Below are 9358 nucleotides of genomic sequence, written 5' to 3'. Positions count from 1 at the left end.
TGCAGAGATGCCCTTATACTATCAAAGTTTGCACGTCTGAAATTTAGTGTTTTAGTTACTCCCTTATAGAATTGACTCTGCAACAGAATCTCAAAGGAGACCATGTTATGATCACTATTCCCTAAATGCTCACCCACACAAATGTTAGAGATGAGTTCAGTATTGTTAGTTATTACAAGGTCCAAAAGAGAGTTATTCCTAGTAGGTTCTTGAACGAGCTGGAATAAAAAGTTGTCATTCAGCATATTTACAAACCTACTAGCTTTTTCTGTCTTAGCAACCCCATTACCCCAGTCAATGTCTGGATAATTGAAGTCACCCATAGCAACAACTTGACCCAGCTGTGAAGCCGCTTGTATCTGCAAGAGTAGCTGGGCTTCATACTCGACACTTATACGAGGTGGTTTATAGCATACACCAATGATAATTCTTTTTGATACCTTTTGCCCAGTCGAAATCTCTACCCAGAGTGATTCTACACCCTCACCAGTGCCAGCTATTTTTATTTCTTTAGCGCATGGCTTTAATTCAGGCTTTACATACAAACCCACTCCTCCACCCTTTTTAATCCCTCTGTCCCTCCTAAAAAGGGTGTAACCATTTAAATTCACAATCCAGTCACATGTTTCATCCCACCAGGTCTCAGTGATACCAATTATATCATAATTTTTAGAGCATGCAATTAATTCTAGGTCTCCCATTTTACCTGACAAACTCCGTGCATTTGCCAGCATACAGCGGAGGTTACTACTTTTACTTTTGAAATGTGCATTACTTAGTGAAGAATTATACGTTAAGTTAGTATTATTCTGTTTTCCTTGTAACAGAGGGACCTCCTTAGCTGGTAAACTGTATGCCCCCCTCACTCCTCCCCCATGACCCCTTACTAACCCCACTACCCCGTCTACACTAGCTTCCCCATAATCCTTTATCTCACCCACCCCCCTCTTGCCTAGTTTAAACACTCCTCCAACCTCTTAGCCATTCTTTCCCCTAGCACCGCGGACCCCCTTCCATTGAGGTGCAAACCGTCACGGCTATATAGGTTGTACCCCAACGAAAAGTCAGCCCAGTGCTCTAGGAACCCAAACCCTTCCTTCCTGCACCAAGACTTGAGCCACGCATTAAGCTCCCTAATCTCCCGCTGTTTTCCTAAACTTGCACGTGGCACAGGCAAAATTTCAGAAAAGATTACATTGGAAGACCTTTCCTTGATCTTAGAGCCTAGATCCCTGAAATCATTCTTTAAGGTCTTCCATCTACCATTTATTTTGTCATTAGTACCGATATGCACTAAGACAGCTGGGTCGTGCCCAGCCCCACCCAATAATTTGTCTATCCGATCAACCACATGCCGAACCCTGGCACCAGGTAGACAGCAAACTGTTCGGTTGTAGCGATCCGGACGACAAATTACCCTATCCACTTTCCTAATAATTGAGTCCCCTACAACCACAATCTGCTTAGGCCTGACTCTACTCTCCCCCCCACCACTACTAGAGAAACTGGTCTCCCGGCTGTTAGAGAGATCAGCCCCATCTAGAATTGCCAATCCAGAGTTCATACTCCCATCATCTTCACACAATCTGGCAAATTTGTTGCGATGTATAATCTCCGGATCAGCCTCCATTTTCCTTTTGCCCACCTTAGATTTTCTAACTGTCACCCAGCTAGCTGCCTCAACATCCTGCTGCTGTTCTGTTCCCCCCAAACTATCTGACCCCGCTAGGTCCTGCTCAGTGAGCAAAAGACTCCTTTCAAGATTGTCAATCGACCGCAGTGTTGCAATTTGTTGCTCTAGTGCTCTAACTTGAGCCTCCAAAGTGGCAATTTGCTCACAACCACCACAGAGGTAGTTCTGTTACTGGTCTGAAGATCAATTTTGTTTCTCGTTGTTTGGAGGTTTTGACCTCAACCGTTCTTCCATCCTCACTTGGAAATGTTTTGGTGACCAGACCTATGGGCCATTCTTTTCTCTGTGATTGACAGTCTTTCAACAGAACAACATTACTAGGTTTGAGGTTGGGCTTGGTAGTTTGCCATTTGCAAAGTGGTTGCAAAGTAGAGATTACAGCATTTTCCAGGCCAAGTGTTTTTCTACAGGTCATGGAACTCCGAGGTAACTTCTAGTGTCCTCGTGGTTTGCAACTGGGGGTACTTTGTTTATTATAATACACAAATTTCAGTGAGTCATGTGACAGAAATGACATCAGAACTCACCGTTTATAACTGATGACATCAGAACTGATCATTTATAAGGATATCATTTACAAGATATTCATGGCCTTTTGTGTATTATATAGCAATATGATCAATTTAAATAACAACCTCAGCTACTATACATGTGCTCTTTCTCACTCAATCTATTAAAGGCCAGATAAAGCCTTGATGAAGTGGCAGGACGCCACAAAATGCGTTAAGCGAACAGCCAGGGTCCATACTTTGCTACTGTAATCTGATTTTTTATGTATATTACATAAACTTTGATTTTTTATAATTTAAAAAAAAAAAAAAAAAGAGATGTATTGCTTTCTCCATCTGTCCCAGAAGGTATTTGCAAGATGGCCTCCTACTCTCAATAGGTCAGTTTGGTCAAGGAATGAGTGAAGCTTCCTTAAAGTTCTATCTTTGGGAACAGGCTTGTTTCCTCTGATACAGTCAATCTCTTTGGAATAGGTCTCTTGTTGTACAGTGCAGATGATGACATATTTTGCTTTCTGAAGTTCTGCTATTGTGTAGACTTTCTGGCAGTAATGCCATCCTTTGCAGGTACTTACATTTGTAGATGAAGTATGTTTGAAGGAGTGAGCTATGTGGGTTAAGCAAGTGACAGCTCGGATGAGTGATTTCCAAGTTGAGAATCTGCTGGACTTAAGTTGGTTGTCAGTGGTCGTTGTATGACATGTAAACACTTGTGGACAAATTTCACCATCTGAGTTGGCATCTACTAGTTCAAATGTCTCGGTTTCAGGATTAGTTTGCTCTATGTTGTACAAGAATGTTGGTCCTGTGAGCCAAGACGTGTCTTTAAGCTGCCTTGAGGCAACAGCTCTAGTTGCATGATCTGTAGGGTTGCAGTCCGTGGGTACATAGTTCCACTGTCCTGGATGAGTGGATCGTCTGATTCTGAGCACCCTGTTGCTGACTAGTGATGGGTGGCTTTATTCACCAGGTGCAAATTTGCGGCAAATTTGCACTATTCCCACCAGCAAATAAATTCGCAAAACGCCCGCAAAAATTCGGCCAGAAAAAAATCGCCAAAAAACGGGCGTCAAAAAAGTTTTGTGAATTTTTCGCCGTTTCGCGAATTTTCCCGCGAAGCGAAACGGCGCAAATTCGCCCATCACTATTGCTGACAAAAACATAAAACCTTCTGGTTTCATTATAGATGTAGCCTAGAACTACCTTGCTGTCTGTGTAGAATACAGTCTCTTTCAGTTCTATGCCTGTCTCGGTTGTGATGAGCCTTGCTAGCTCTACGGCTAAGACTGCAGCACAGAGTTCTAGTCTGGGTATAGTGTGTTCTGGGATTGGCACCAGTTTTGCCTTGCCCATAACAAACCCAATGTGACATTGTCCATAGATATCCACAGATTTAAGGTATGCTACAGCAGCTATGGCCTTAACCGAAGCATCAGAGAACACACAAAGTCTTTGGCTTTGTACCTCTGTAGAAGGTACCGGGGCATATGGATGGTTGTCGAGAGCCTTTAGGGAACTTCTCCATTCTCCCCACAAATTACCTTTGTCAGAAGCTAGTGGGGTGTCCCAATCAGATGTTTCCAGGTTAAGTCTCTTAAAAGTGCATTACCTTGTATTGTGACAGGAGCAGCGACTCCTAGGGGATCACACAGGCTATTTATTGTGGACAGAATACCTCTGCGAGTGAAGGGTTTTCTTCTCTGTTTACTCTGTGCAACATCTGACCCGTACCTTACCTCACATTCCTGAGCAGAGCACCTGAGCCTGTAGATTGCAACTGCGGGTGAAGAACTGTTGCCGAAGATGTGCACCCTCATGCAGTATTCTGTGATGTCTTTAGAAGGATCGTTATCTCTGAACCAAAGGAATCTCAGGAAATTTCTGTCTTTCTCTCTGACAAGAAAACAATGAAACATTTGTTGAATGTCAGCAATAAAGGCAAAAGAGTCTTTGCGGAAACGAAGGAGAACTCCCAAAAGTTTATTATTGAGGTCTTTGCGGAAACGAAGGAGAATGCCCAAAAGTTTATTATTGAGGTCAGGGCCTGTGAGGAGAACATCATTTAGGGAAACACCTTTGAATTTGGCACTGGAATCAAAGACCACTCTAATCTGTCCTGGTTTCTTTGGGTGGTACACCCCAAATATTGGTAGGTACCAGCATTCCACTGAGTCTTTGAGGGTGGGTGCTATCTCTGCATGGTTATTCTCAAATATTTTTTCCATGAAAGAAAAGAAGTGATCTCTCATCTCTGGTTTTCTTTGAAAGTTGCGTTTTAGAGAAGAGAAACGTGTAAGGAATATTACTAACCCTGGTGGTCTAGTGGTGAGGTGGGGACACCCGCCACACCATCGGCGGGGATACCCGCCGCACCATAGGCGGGGACGCCCGCCACTCCTCTTCTCATGCGCCTGGTTCTGCCTAGTGAGCACGCGGCGCACACTTCCGGGTTTAGTAGGCGCATGCACGCTGGCGTGATGACGTCAGCGCGCATGGTGCGAAATTTGAAAGTTTAAAAGGGACCTTCCTTTTTTGCTTCCTTCTTGCTGCCCGTGATAGGATTGTTATCCTGGTGCGCGTAGCATTGTGCTTTCTGTTCCTGAGCCTAGATCTGTTTGTTAATCCGTGTTTGACCCTGCCTGTATTCTGACTACTCTGAACTCTGTATATTGACCCAGCCTGAACTTTGACCACTCTTTGCCTGATCCCATTTGCCTGATTGATACCCGGTTTTGACCCTTGCCTGCCTGACGATTCTGTTATCCGCCTGCCTCGACCCAGCCTGTCTGACCATCCTCTTGCCTTGACCTCTGTACCGTGACCTTCGGCCTAAAGACTCTGCTAAAGAGCCGTGCCCCTTTGCCAGCCAGAACATCTCGCCTTGCACCCCTCGTTAAGTCCAGGTGGCACCCAAGTAAGCTGAGGGCTCTTTCAAGAAGCCAAACGGTGGTCACAGTACTGGGGCTTCCTCTCTGTTATTAGGTAGGCGTTGTCTCTGAGGCCTAAAGGGTAGAGGGGGCAATCCAACTGTTTGAATTGTTTTTAACTAGTTCTTATTCCATCATTTTTAGAAAGAGTTTATCTTCAATAGACATTGCTAATTGGTTGTCCTCTCTTGTTCTCTGGAACACTGTGCATCCTAAATGATCCTGATCACTGTCATGGGTGAAACTATCATCAGAAAGGTGCAGGGGTGTGTGTCTGAGGCTGGTGCTGTAATGTTTTTCTTTTATTAAGAACTGATTGTGGCATGGTGGAAAAATGGAGGGGCGTCCATTCTCTAATGTATTTGTGAGCATGCTGTTTACGCAGGCTGGTTTGTGTACACTTCCAAGGCAAGCATCTCCAATTTTGACCCTTCCGAGGTCTAGCTTCTGGGCATAAGATGCATTGTAAGGGCCATTTATCTGGTCCCTTGCTTTGTGGACCTGCAGGATATCCCTTCCAAGGAGAAGCATTATCTGAGCCTTAGGGTCGAGTTCGGGTAATTATGTGCATTATGCGTTTCAGGTGTACATGATGCTTAGCTATGTCCGGTGTAGGGATTTCAGATCTCTTATCTGGGATCTGGATGCATTCAATTATAGTTGGTAAGGGTAGGCATACCTTTCCATCTATGGACTCTACTTGATATCCGGATGCCCTTCTTCCTGCTGTCTCGACAACTCCTGAGCATGTCTTTAGAGAGTAAGGAGTGTTTGGGCCCTTGATTTTAAATGCATCAAAGAAGGCTGGGCAGGCTAAAGATCTGTTGCTCTGGTCATCCAGGATTGCATAGAGCTTAATGCTTTTATATGTTTGGCCTGTCGGGTATACTCTGACCAGGCAAATTTTGGAGCAGGATCTGGCTCCTACGGCACCATTGCAGATTTCTGTGCATTGGGAAGTGATTTCTTGTGTGTTTGTGACAGTGCTATCTTCCTCCCCGCCATGCTTGCTGGCGCTCTTGGTGTAAGGTACAGTCCATGGGGCTGGCCCAGGGTGTAAAGCTGTGTTGTGATGTGTGCTGTCACATTCTATGCATTTTACACTGACCTTACAGTCCTTGGCAAGATGAGATGTTGATGAACAGCACCTGTAGCAGATGTTGTTTTCCTTTAGGAAAGCTTTGCGGTCCTCTATGGACTTCTCTCTGAAGGCTCTGCATTTCAGAAGGGGGTGAGGCTTCTGGTGTAAAGGACACTGCTTCCCAGGGTCTTTTTTCCTTGTCCCCTCATGAGAAGGTTCTGCAGATCTGTGAAAGGAATCTAAAGAGGAAGCATTAGTTTTGTGTACTGTTACTGCTGCTTTGCGAGTATTAGGTACTGAAGGGTTGGTATGTGGCAAAGTGAAATCAAATCTGGGGTCATTTCTCATCTTGGCTTGTTGGTATACAAAGTCCATGAATACGGTGAAAGGAGGAAATGGAACATTGTGCATTTCTTTGAATTTTGACCCGTGTGACATTGACCGCTCTTGTAAGTTATAGGGCAATTTTTGTACTATGGGGTTGACACCTCTGGCTGTGTCTAGGAATGCAAGCCCCTGTAAGTCTCCTTCAGCTTTGGCTACTTGTAGTTCCATTAACAAGTCACTTAATTCCCTAAGTTTTTGGTAACTTTTATTGGTTATTTTAGGGAAGTCATCAATTCTCTTGAAGAGTGCATTTTCTACAACCTCTGCTGAGCCATAGCACTCATTAAGTCTGTGCCAGATCATTCTGAGACCAGTTCTGGGTGATTAATGTTAATGACTCTGATCCTTTTGGCATGCTCTGCAGGCTCAGTTCCTAGGTATTTGATAAGGAGGTTGATTTCCTCACTGTATGAAAGGTCTAAGTCTCTGATAGTGTTTTGGAAGGAGGATTGCCAGGCACTAAAGCCTTCTGTGCAGTCGTTGAACTTTTCAAGTCCTTTTGTGACTAGCTCACATCGTGCAAAGAACTTGTCAAAGTCCATTGTTACCTGGTTACTACCAGGATAAGAGGGTGGATGAGTGTAATAGTGAGAAGGTGTTGAATAGTCATACCTGTCTGGAAGTTCTCTCTTAGGCTGGACTGTGACATACCGTTGTGACACAACTGAGGAGGTAGGCGCAGGGTTAACCCTAGGCTTGGGTACCTGGCTGAAGTGGGTGTTGTAGGCAGGATCACTTTGCTCAGCGTAGTCTCTTTGGTGCCCTTGTGACTTGCTGCTAGCCTTTGGAGGTGTATGACGTCCATGGTCTGGCCCTGGAGCAGCATGTTGGTCTGGTTGTTGTGATGAAACAGAATCTGTATCCTGTTTGGAGTGCTGGTAGACGTACTCTTTGGTGCATTGTAGTGGATGTTGGGGTTCAATCTCCAGATCAGGCACTTTGCTGTATCTTTCGCTGTCAGGGTACACAATCAACTCCAGAGCTTCTGCCTCTGCAATCGCCGCTGCAGCTTCTCTTTCTGTGGCCAGTTTTTCTAGGGATGCTTTTAAGCATGCACTCTCTACCTTTGCCTCCATTTCCCTCTCTGTGAAGGCGGCACTGGCCTTTGCTGCTTCTGCTTTTGCGCGGGCAATGGCGGCAGCATTAGTAACAGATGAGCATTGAGAGGAGCCTGAAACTTGGGACCTGGTCACTAGTGAAGATGACTTCTTCTGTGACATAATGCGACACTGGATAAGCCTTTGCCTGTTTTAGCTGCAGAGGCTTCTCTGAGCTGTAATGAGTTAATAGCTGTGGCCATATCTGGATCACTATAATGTGATGTTATCTGCGCTTGCAGCATAGCCGGATTGATCACTTGTGTGATGGCTGTTGTTTTACTGCGCATGCAGTGAGATACAGTTCAATCCCGCCTTTGAGGTAGCGCTGTTTCACTGTTCTGTCCTCGCTACGTATTACCCTGGGGCAGTGTGTAGTTTGACATGCAGCTAAACCTTCCCACAATCCAATGAAGAGACTAAGCTTGGAGTCTGTAGATTTTACTGGATAAGCAAGTGGAATAAGAGGTGAAACTGTAATACAAACAGCAGAAATATAATAAGTGTGCTTGCAATGAACTATATAAAAACATGCAAACGAACATATAACTGCAGCATAAAATATATATACTGGCATAAATGTCTATGCAGCAAAGTGTTTTGGTGCAACTATTACCTTACCAGCAATTCTATCATAAGGGAGATGCAGAACTGTGTCTTTTCAGCAGCATGGATGGTGTAAAATGGAGTCCTGGCTCCCACAAGGCATTGCATTAGGTCACATGGTGGCAGTACAGTGGCCTAATTAGTTCAGAATACTGCTGAAAGCACTATGGGTGAAGAATAAGTGACCTTGTGCACTTACAGAAAGTGTCCATAGGAGGGAGCCCACAGCAAAGGAATAAGGAAATCCAAAAGCAAGGTACAGGCATATGCTGGAGACATGACAATGCCTATAAACTCATGTTATATTAACACCACTGTCAAAACCTATAGGGGCAAATTCACTAAGCCGCGAAGCGCCGAACGCTAGCGTTAATTCACTAGCGTTTGGCATTTTCGCTACTGCGCAAATTCACTAACGAACGCTGGCGTAGTTTCGCTAGTGTTACTTTGCAACCTTACGCCAGGCGAATTTTCGGTAGAGACGAAACTACACAAATTCACTAACTTGCGCAGTGTACTGAATGCTACCTTTTACGCTAGACTTCCATCGCCACCTCAGACCTGGCGAAGCGCAATAGAGTAGATAGGGATTGTTTAAAAAAAAGTAAATTTTTTTTCTAAGTCCCAAAAAAACGCTGGCGTGTTTTCTAGATGATGGCTGATAGGCTGAAAAAGATCGAAAAATTTTTGGGGCTCCCCTTCCTCCCCCCTACATTTCCTGACTCATGGCAACTTACCTAGACAGTGGGCACATGTGTAGGGCAAAATAAAATTTTTATTTGCTGATTTGAAGGTTTTCTAGGCATTTGTAGTGCAGATACGTGTTCCTCCATTGAAATTTGAATTTCGCGCTGTATGCAAATTAGCCTTCACTAGCATAACTTCTCTTTATATAGCGAATCAACGCTAGCACAACTTCGCAACCTAACGCTACCCCTGTGCGCAACTTCGGATTTTAGTGAATTTGCAGAGCCCTGGCGAAACTACGCCTGGCGAAGTGTGGCGAAGTGCGGCAAAGTTGCGCCTGGCGCAACTTCGCATCATAGTGAATTTGCCCC

The sequence above is a fragment of the Xenopus laevis genome, chromosome 1L (assembly GCF_017654675.1).
Source record: "Xenopus laevis strain J_2021 chromosome 1L, Xenopus_laevis_v10.1, whole genome shotgun sequence".
Classification (NCBI taxonomy): domain Eukaryota; kingdom Metazoa; phylum Chordata; class Amphibia; order Anura; family Pipidae; genus Xenopus; species Xenopus laevis.
Note: the sequence above shows the minus strand (reverse complement) of the source record.